Raw genomic sequence first — 10,977 nt, 5'->3', positions numbered from 1 at the left:
CTTTCTTGAGAATATGATCTCATCCCTGGATAATATGACCTGAACAATGGCAAGGTGTCAACAAAACCTGTAACAGTTGAAACAAACTGGTTTATCAAAGAACAATCATGCAATGAATTAATTAAATAGCGACAATCAAATGATCTAGAATTATGTCCAACTAAAATGGGATTGTCAAATGCCTGCAAAAAATTCAAAAACTTTTGCATGCAAGTCTCTTTAGGCACACACTGGACTGCTTTGCCCTTGTAGCATAATTTCCCATTTTCAACAGTTAGGTGAGTTTTCTCAGATGCAATGCGGCATATAGGTTGGTTTGGCAAAATGTACTCTTCAAACTGTTGAATTGTTCACCAATAACAGCTGATAGTTGAATGATCTCAGCGGTTGAATCTGAAAGAAAAAAAATTAGGATCTTCAAAAGAAGTGCTTTTTTTTAAAAATTACCGCAATTATACGATGTCGCTCAAATTTGGTCAGACTTGGTATATACCAGTATGGGTACCAAAGATCAACAATAAATGTTGTTTCTATCTGTTCAATTGAGGAAAATTCTACGTTGATTTTATGACAATGATTTCTGCACAGTACAACCTGAAAAACAACAAGAAATATTTAACCCAGAAAAACAAGAAGGACAAAAGTAAATAAGGTCTGAAACTTTAGGTATTGGAGGTCAACTTTAGCAACATGCATAGCAGAAACAGCTAGCCCCTCTTAGTTTAAGAATAGACAGTCTTCCCCCACCCCCTCTACTATCCATGGTTTGAGCAGGTCTGTTAATATGTAATAGTTCATAAACAATGACAGGAAATGACTCAAGGTCAGTGGGGTTGGCATGTTTCTTACTGGCATGTTATCACTCCTGCACATTTGCAGGATTTCCCTTTTTCTTACCTCATTTGCACATTTTTGACACTGACGTGTTCATTTGAACAACGTCACATCTAAACCCCCGCACCTACCTGTATACCAAATACTGAGATGGTAGCTTTGGCGGGATATGGGAGCATTTGTGTGTGACGGACATACATCCGCACATACATACCCAATACATACATACATATGCCATCGACTCATCATATTAGCTTTTTTGGTACTTATATAAAAAACCAAATGTGAGCTATGAGAAAAATACCCTCTCAACTGGGCAGTTATTTTCCGGCAGTCAGGACACGCATTTTGAAACTATTTTTATTCTCGTTGCTACGTGCGTTGCTATCTGCATACGTTCCATTTGATAACACATCAGCGTGCGTTCAAACCAGTCTCTCTACACCTTGCCTGCACTTATGTAGCAAGTAGTCTACAATTCAAATCTTATTCTGATCGGAACTGGTTTAACCCTTTCACCCCAGTTCTCTGTGTAGCGGTCCAACTTAACCATTGAAGACAATGGCGTTGGGACAAAGTTATTAAAACAATAACTTGATAAAAATTTTACAGCCTTGATATGCGTTTGTGGACCTTGGTCATATGATTTACTGACCCTGTCCACCGTACAACCTCGGTACCCATATCAGGGTCATAAAGATTAATTTCTGGATTAATAAAAAATGTAGTTGATACAAGAATCAGAAAATACAGATAAAATTGCATAACGGTTACAGCTCATGTCCCTTTAAATGCCAAGTTGTATGGCGTAGCAGTATGCAAAGGAAAAACATGCAATAATGTATACCAAAAACAAGGCAACACAAAGTAGCACAGTTGATCTAAATCACACAGAACACTTACATGCTGATGTAGTTTCAATATCAAAGACAACAGGTGTATACTCTCCAGAAGAAACTGGGTTGAGCTTGGGACATAAAACTGGTTCAGGAATCTCTTCTGTCTGGTGTTCGGCTTGTACAGATAGTGCAATATCTTTTTAATATGTTGCATTTATTGTTACTGGCGTTCGTGTGTGTTTATTTCATTTTCCTGTGAAAGATGACCTACAAGTAGACCGTTGAAATTGTAGAATTATCATAAGAAGTCTCGAACGTGATACTAAGTAGAGACCAGACAGAACACTAACTACAAACCTCACAGCCATTACCAACCTGACTAATGTATGTATGACCTAAGTTCTCCTGGGCTACCGTAGCAGCAGCAACACGAAAGTTGAAGCTGGTTGAGCCACTATAGTGTTTGGCCTTTGGTGCTTTGGATGAAATGACCATTTCATGTTTTCATTTACTTGAGATGATCTTATCCTAGCAAGTTGTTCAGCATTTGCTATGTATGTTTTCATGATTTCCTCTAAATCCTCCCTGAGATCTTCTTTACACAGATCTTTGCCATATGGAAGACTCTTATGCTTGTAAGTACTGGGGCTGGTTAGATAGTTACATCACTCTATATCACAATGGGCATGGTCTCAAATACATGAGGCACTATTGCCCTAAGATTTTTTTCTAAACCTCCAGGATTGCTATTATTTTGAGCTATAGCATAGTTAAAACATTTCTGAAGGTAATTAATTACTTTAGTTGACAACTGACTGTGCTTCTTTTCTTCTTTAAGTTTGTAGAGTTTGTTAGTAAATCCTTTCTTTGTATGATTATAATATTTATTTTTTAGTATATAATGCCTGACTTCAGCATGCAATTTAGCCATTGTTGTGGTGTGATCATCCATTGTCACACCGTCTATTTTCACTATCTGTTCTATTTTTTCACTGTCTCTACAGCTATGCTAGCTTCCATAGACTTTGCGCTACCTGACCAGTTCTTATGACAATCATGCTGTCTGGCTTTCTCACCCTGCTGTTCTGCTGAGTCACAGATTCTACACTGCTTGCATCTAGTGCTATATGCTTCTACTTTTCCCGTCTGTTTACCTATTAGTGTTCCATGTCCTAGCTACATAGAAATGTACGTACATTATCATCTATTATATTATAGCTTTGTCAATACCAGTGAATTTTGTGACGTCATATCCATACATTATTACTGATAATGTATTCCATTATTCAGCACTGCGGCCCCACAGCGAGCAAGTTTTTTTTTTTTTTTTTTTGGAAAACGAAAATAGGACTGCGCATTTAAAGGAGGGGAAATACCGGATAAACCATGTAATACACAAAACTATAAATCTTGACAATGGTTCACAATATTGATAATGATGTCTTACTGTACGATTTATCACATTTTTTGAGTCCTCACGCACGCACTTGCCGTCTGTCTGGCTGGCGCTCAGCATGCAGTCCCCGTCCGATACGCTGGTTGTACTACTACGTTTGTTTACAACATGGTTCGCTTCGTTGCCGTATAGGTGAAACAGAACTCAATACGTTTGCAAACTCCTAGATGATCTTGGTTTGACACATGGCATATTATGTATGTCAGTGGCCATGTAAACGATGCAAGCGTGAAAGGCTACTCGAACCAGCCGTTAACGGGCCAACAACGGCAGCTTGCTGTCATCAACCTTGACCGGAAGTGTCTACGGAAATTACTACGGAGCCATTCAAAGTCTCGGTCCAAGGTCAGCTACTACCAACAATCATGACGACCGTGGACTCTCCGTTGATCTAACATCTCGGCCACCTAATTCTGATGCACTGACTGTAATCGGAGACAACTTTCATTCATCTTTTTTTTCTCCATGTCTGTGATTTTACCTTGCCTTGTTCTCGATATCGCGACGGTACCGAAACCCTCCAGTATGTTTGTCAACTGTACCTTTCAAGCACCCGTTTACGTCAAGTTCTGTCGTTCGCCGAAACAAATTAAGCTCTTCTCAAGGAGCCATCGAAAACTAAATTTATAGACACAGTTATTATTGAAATATAAACAATGGTGAACTCTGTTGATATCGTTTGCAATGAATGCTGTACTACTAGCGATATAATAATGATCGTATTGATCAGCTGATACCAAGGCATGCAGCTCGCTGATCATGCTGATGTCGATGCATGAACATTCCGTTTTCTTCATTTCTGGCCTTTCACCTTGTCGATTTTTTGAATGGCATGATATTTAAAGGTGATGTTTCAAGTTTGATATAGACGGTAGGGATGCAGTTACTTTTCATTTCCCTCGAAAATACATCGTTTTTTCAATTCAAAATGAACCGGGAAAGTGCTGGTAATTTTTTGTGCTGAACGTGCGTATTCAGTGCAGTGCACTGTGCAGTGTGGAGTGCATGTAATATGTAGAGTCAGAGCCGATCATGCTGGACGACGCTCACTGGCTTCAAACTCAGTTAAAATTTCCTGTTTTATTCGTTTTCTACAACTACAAATTCACTGGCATTGCCAAAACTATAAAATAATAGCAATAATGCACCCCCTCCCGCCCATAATGGACTCAAGCAAACTTTGCACTCCATAATGTACTCGGCGAAGTTTGCTTTCGTCCATTATGAGCCGGGAGGGGGTACTTTATTGCTTAAACAAACTGTAAAGCATGTGTACTGTTGTGTGAAACTCAAAAATACAGTTTACCTTCAACAGGTAATTATGAATGCAGAGAATCCATAGGATACTGTAACATACACTAACATGACAATGCCGTGCCAAGTTTGTTGCTGCTGATTTAAAGAGATGACATACTAGAGAATAGAAGCAAAAGCGGGGAAAATTCAGTTATCTGCGTCAGTCACTTGTTGCATTGAAAGCCACATCTTAAACAGAACACTATTTTACATTCTATGATTTTTGGAATTTTATTCTTAATGTTTGTAGACCTCCAAGCTACTTACCAGACAAACTTTTATAATCTCGTCCACTACCCCTCTTCTGCCATCCTCCATCAAACGAAACATCAATTCTAATGAGAAAAAAAAGATACACATATGAGATGTTATATGACAGAGTACCCCTAAGAAGTACAGTGACTGGTCAAGCTAACTGTGTTTCAGAGATATTTTTTGCTATGAGGTTAGATAGAGCAGGGGCAAATTTGGTGAATGATTTTCTTATTAAAATATCAATATACATTGTATTTCTAAGATATATAATGAATGAAGTCACTCACACCTGTTTTTATTTTGACTTGTTCCAGTTTACTAGTTTCAAACAATAGCAATAATAGCTCTCAGACGTTAAACACAACAGGCCCCCCTCAAGATAGGAGTAGGTAGTCAAACCCATGCCCGTACACAAGACCTCTCTAGCTAACATAGGTTTGCTAACAAGTCAACTAATTCAGCTGAATGAAACAGATGATGAACTAATTCAGAGTTTTTCAACGATCTGATTGGTACTTATGGGTGTTGGGTTGATGCCCTTGTCTTTTTGTTTCCAAAACTTTAATTTTGTGTTTACACCATAGACAGTATCTCTACAGTCTAATGCTTACACTTACCTTCAATTTGCCTTCTTAGAATTTGAAATTTCACCTCTCAAAGCATGCTCACAAGATCTCTTTGCAACCTTAGTAATTGCTTCCCCGGCTGCTCTCTCCTTTCGTTTCAGTGTCTTCGTGTGAATAGTTGGAAGTGATATTGCTGAAAACAGGCTGTTGACATGTCTCTCACCTATGCCTGCATTGATCATACCTGGTGTAAAATGATGTGAAATCAATACATGAGAAAAAAACTGACATAAAAGATTCATTTGTGTACACATTTCAACAAATACTTGCACCAAAATTGAAAAGAATTATATTGTTAAAGAACAAAAACAGAACATTTTAGTTCCCGTTTCCTAAGACAGGAGGATGACAGGGGATGCATATGTGAAACCATTACAGTAATCGTTACCCAACTGGACATGGCCAAATGCCATTGAACAATATGAAAATATATTCGTACAATTACAATAAGTTGAGAATAATTACATGGCATACCTATGGCTATCTTAGTGTTTATATCGAATGCTGACATTCCGTACTTCTTTCCAGCTGTCCTGCTAGTTTTACTTGTGTAAATGTTGTTGAAAGTTCCTCAATGTTTACATGGAACGTGTAAAATGCTGCCTCCCCCGTATTTAGTCTCGCCTTCATAATTTACCAGACGCAGATGGTTTCGGCACAAACTGCAAGAGTCGAGTCCTTGGGCAAGCACCCCAAGATTAACGAGCCTCACACCTTCATCCCATGGAATTTCTCTGTTGTCGGAGGCGTTGTTACATCATCGTTGCCTGTACTCGTCGTACTCGCATAAACAGACTTACTGGGAGTCACGTTGAACGTCCAGGAGCGTCTCGATTTTGGTACTGACTGGTCACTAGTGTTTCTGAAGCCTTGTCGCGCCGTTATTTTTCACCTCGCGACAAAAATTTTCCGCTTTTACTAGATTTTGGTCTCATACTCACCGTAAAAGACGTACACACACCATTCTTAAAATGGCCCACCTGAAACATATTTCTGTCAAGCTGGGGAGTTTACTTGCACAGAAACATAGGCGCAAGAGAATTCGGCGTACTTAACCTTAAGCTCAATCCGAACATTTGACTTTTCCACATCTTACACCACAATTCCCCACGATGAACTTAAAACAAGGCTGTCATCTCTTGTTAAACAAGTTCTCCTGCATAAACCATGTATGAACTGAAAATTCTCACGTGTTTCATTATATATTGCAGTTATGTGTAAATTTGAACCTTTTCCACATGTTTGCAACTTCATTGAAAGTATGATCAACATAATGAACAATGTTAACCACCGATTAATTCTAAAAGGCCATGAAATATACAAATATGTAATTAGCTGAAATGAAAATATTAAAGTTCTTTGACTGCTCTCATTGTATCACCAATTTATATAGCAGGTGTAATTACCTTTGGCCAACCTTTGCCAAGTCCTTCAAGCCATATATGCCGAACTGTGAAAGCTCATTAGATATGCAAATTATAAATTAGCTGACATGAAAATGTGAAATGACTTTTGATATTGTTTTAACTCGGTATAATCTTAAATGTACATAGTATGTTTTGCCAATTTTGATCAAGTGAATCTCAGAGGAAAGATCATCGAAATGCAAATTAGGAATTGGCTGAAGAAAAATTGCTTAATGACATTTAATAATGCTGCTGTATCATAGTATTTTTAGTGTGTATAGCAAGTTTCATCAACTTTGGTCCAGTCAATCAAGATATATATCCCTAATTAGCAAAGTTCATTAAATATTTAAATTCGGAATGGCTGAAGTAAAAATGCTTAACGATTTTTAATATTGTTGTATCATAGTGTCTACAATATATGAAGCACGTTTTGTCAACTTTGGTCAAGTTAATTCAGATATATATCCCTAATTAGGAAAGTTCATTAAATATGCAAATTAGTAATTGGGTGAAGAGAAAATGCTAAATGACTTTCAATAATATTGTATTATAGTGGCTTTAATGTACATAGCAAGTTTCATCAATTTTGATCTGGTCAATTCAGATATATATCCCTAATTATGAAAATTCCTTTAATATGCAAATTAGCAATTTGCTGAAGTAAAAATGTCTTTTGACTTTCAATAATGTTATATCACAGTATCTTTGATGTATATAGCAAGTTTCAATAACTAAAATCAAGTTAATTCAGATATATATCCCTAATTAGGAAAGTTCATTAAATATGCAAATTCGGAATTGGCTGAAGTAAAAATGCTTAATGACTTTCAAGAATGTTGTATCATAGCAGCTTCAATACATGTAGCAAGTTTCATCACAATGGTCCCGTCAATTCATATATATATCCAGATTAGCAAAGTTCATTAAATATGCAAATTGGGAATTGGGTGAAGTTAAAATGCTTAACGATTTTCAATAATGTTAAATCATAGTATCTTCAATATACATACCAAGTTCGGTCATGTTTGATCCAGTCAAATCAGATATATATCCCTGATTAGGAAAGTTCATTAAATATGCAAATTAGCAACTATCTTTCATGTCACCCCTTAATGCTTCCCACTGCTGATATATCTTGGTGTGACCAACATTTGTAGCAAATCTCATCAAATTGTGTACAGTCGCTTTTAATGAATATCCGTTTTTCTAAAATCAATAATTATGCAAATGAGCAAAAAAGTATGCAAGCCAGACCCACCAAAACTTACCAGTTCTTGCCATTTGATAACTGAATCTATGTACCAGATTTGATTCTGATCTGATCAGCCGGTTTTGAGATATCGGACCGACCAACAGACAGACAGACACACAGACACACAGACACACAGACAGACACACAGACATCGCCGCGACATATGCTCACATGTGTGAACACGTGAGCAAAAAAATGGTAGTAGAAGGTACCAATACATTACCATCAAACATAGGTTAGGTTATTTCAGTAACAATGTGGATGCCCAGCACAAATACACAGATGAAGAAATTATTAAAATGCTTAATTTCTTAATCGACAACACTTTTGTGAAGTTTGGCGGTATGACATTTCAACAATCTATCGGCATACCAATGGGTATAAATTGTGCACCCCTTCTTGCAGATTTATTTCTGTATTCATATGAAGCAGAGTTCCTACAATCTCTCTACAAAGCAGGGTCTAAAAAACTTGCAAGGCCTAACGCACAGATATCTCGATGATCTGATTAGTCTAGACAATCCAGACATATCAAATTACTTACATCATATTTACCCTGATGAGTTGGGAAATCAAAGAATCAACAGAGGGTAGGAACTCTGATTCATATCTTGATCTGTTCCTACAAGTGGGTACTAATGGACTACACATTAAGCTGTATGACAAAAGTGATGATTTCGATTTTGAAATCATAAATTATCCCCACTTGTCAAGTAATATTCCATCTGCACCTGCTTATGGTGTGTACGTGTCTCAACTTCTCAGGTATTGTAGGGCTTGTGATTCCTACACTGATTTTCAACTGAGACACAGCTCATTGGCATCAAAATTACTGAGACAAGGATACACAACAAAAAGACTTGTTAGGACTTTCAAAAAGTTCTACGGTCGATATGACGACATTGTGGCCAAATATGACACCTCGGTCACTCAAATGATTAACGAAAGCATTCCCGGCTTTGACTTATTATAGTGTTTCATATCCTGTATCTTTTCAAACAATATTTAGACAATTTTGGGACCAATCCTGACGGGTGTAGCATGCTAGCAGGTACACTTACCAATTCCGGACACCTGGTACCACCATTTACTATCAGTGATTCAGGATGGTCCTACTTAAATTTGTAAATCACAATTGTCCCATGGACCTGGTAATATATTACCTTGAATGAAATGATTATTGGACCAGTTTAATGTCATATTACAAGTCCAATGTAACAGGTACAGGACTTCTCATTTTACTGTTAAGGGATGGGAAACTTCATGGACAGTTTTCATAGAAACGGTCATATTGACTTCTTCTTGCCTTAAATAAGGTAGAATGCTCCTCGGGGACGCATTGTTGGACTCTCTAACTTTATAGTATTCTTTTTGCATGCCACTTATGGAATTTCAAATTTGATGAAATCTGCTGCAGATACTGATGTGATAGATATCTGACTTTAAGTCCAGTCAAAATACAAAATGACCCACCACAAATTGCAACAGAATTTATATTTTCACTACTTACCTCAGAAAAACCCACAGAAAAACATATCAAAAGTCTTCCAAAATCCAAGGAGTGGAAAACGGCCTAACTTGCATAATCCATAATGGCCGCCCCGGTATTATAGGCTCAATGCTTTTGACAACTTACTACCCAATATTGGTCCGATTTTGGAATTTTTTTTTTATTTCCGTGTACCTTGTACATTTTCATGATATTGTACACATGTTTACGATAATTCCACTGTTATTGTTTACAAAAGAGGAACATAAGTCTGAATTTTACGGTAAAGCAATGGTATTCTCACACACCATGTCTTCTAATCAATACTTGTTTCGTGATTTTATAATGTGCAAATGTCTGTAATGTTAAATAAATAAATAAATAAATAAATAAATAAATAAATAAATAAATAAATACACAAGGAGTGGAACAATGCCTAATTTGCATAAATCCAAAATGGCCACCCCGGTATTATAGAATCAACACTTATGACCACATTTTGCGCGATATCAGTCCAATTTGGACATTTTTTTATTTTCTAATAAATTGTACATTCTCTTCTAATTTCCAACAATTTTAGGGCATTTCCAATTGTAGTTATTGATAAAACAGGCACACAAGTCTGAATTTCAGGGTAAAACAATGGTACACACACACACTTCACCTTCCAATCAATACTTGTCTAATTTTGCAAGATGCTAATGTATTGGGTGTAAAATATAAATTGAAAGCAATCTCAGTATAACTAATACAGAATATGTATCAATTTATTTTTGGTTGTTAATTTACCAATAACCTATTCCCTATTTCACATTAAAAGCCACCGGCTGAACTTACGCATTGTTTAGAACATTCGTTCTATAAAAAGTGGGCGGTTTATTCATATCAAACACAGTTAACATGGTTTGAAGTCTAGTTATATCTAGTGTGGTGATATTGTGTTACCAGGGTACACTGGTTGTCACCACAGTTGTGAAACTCAACATGGGATTCAATACTAGCTGGTAATTGTAAAACTACCAGTTTACCAAATGCTGTTTATTTTACCCCAAATTGTAGATAAACAGCCGTGCCTGAATTGACATTGTGTGCCTGCGGGAGAGCTGAGCCAAGGGAGATGGGGTTTAAAGTCTCCTTGAAGGTGTACAGATCACACGGGAATTAAATAGTATTGGTAGTAAAGGAAAAGCAACTCCACACATCGTTCATGTTTGGGTTGTTTGCGTTTTGTGTATGATATTGCGTATAATATAAGTGTATATCGTGTTTGGCTGTTTTATGTAAATGTTGCTTAACCATAGCGAGACGTACCGTTATCTACGTGTCTTGTGTTAATCCGCACTGGAGCGGAGAGATTGCTGCGACACTACGATCCTTTGGTGCTACGTTTCGAAAACAGAGTTTTCTTCATCAGTCGCTTAAAATTCATTTTTGATTGGTGAGACGTGTTGAATGGTTGATTGTTTTTATTTGGTAATATGTTGTTCCACTTACGTTTGTTGTTCAAGTAGGGAAGCTAGA

This window comes from Ptychodera flava, assembly GCF_041260155.1.
Source record: "Ptychodera flava strain L36383 chromosome 23 unlocalized genomic scaffold, AS_Pfla_20210202 Scaffold_23__1_contigs__length_28996876_pilon, whole genome shotgun sequence".
Lineage (NCBI taxonomy): Eukaryota > Metazoa > Hemichordata > Enteropneusta > Ptychoderidae > Ptychodera > Ptychodera flava.
This window is presented reverse-complemented; position numbering follows the sequence as displayed.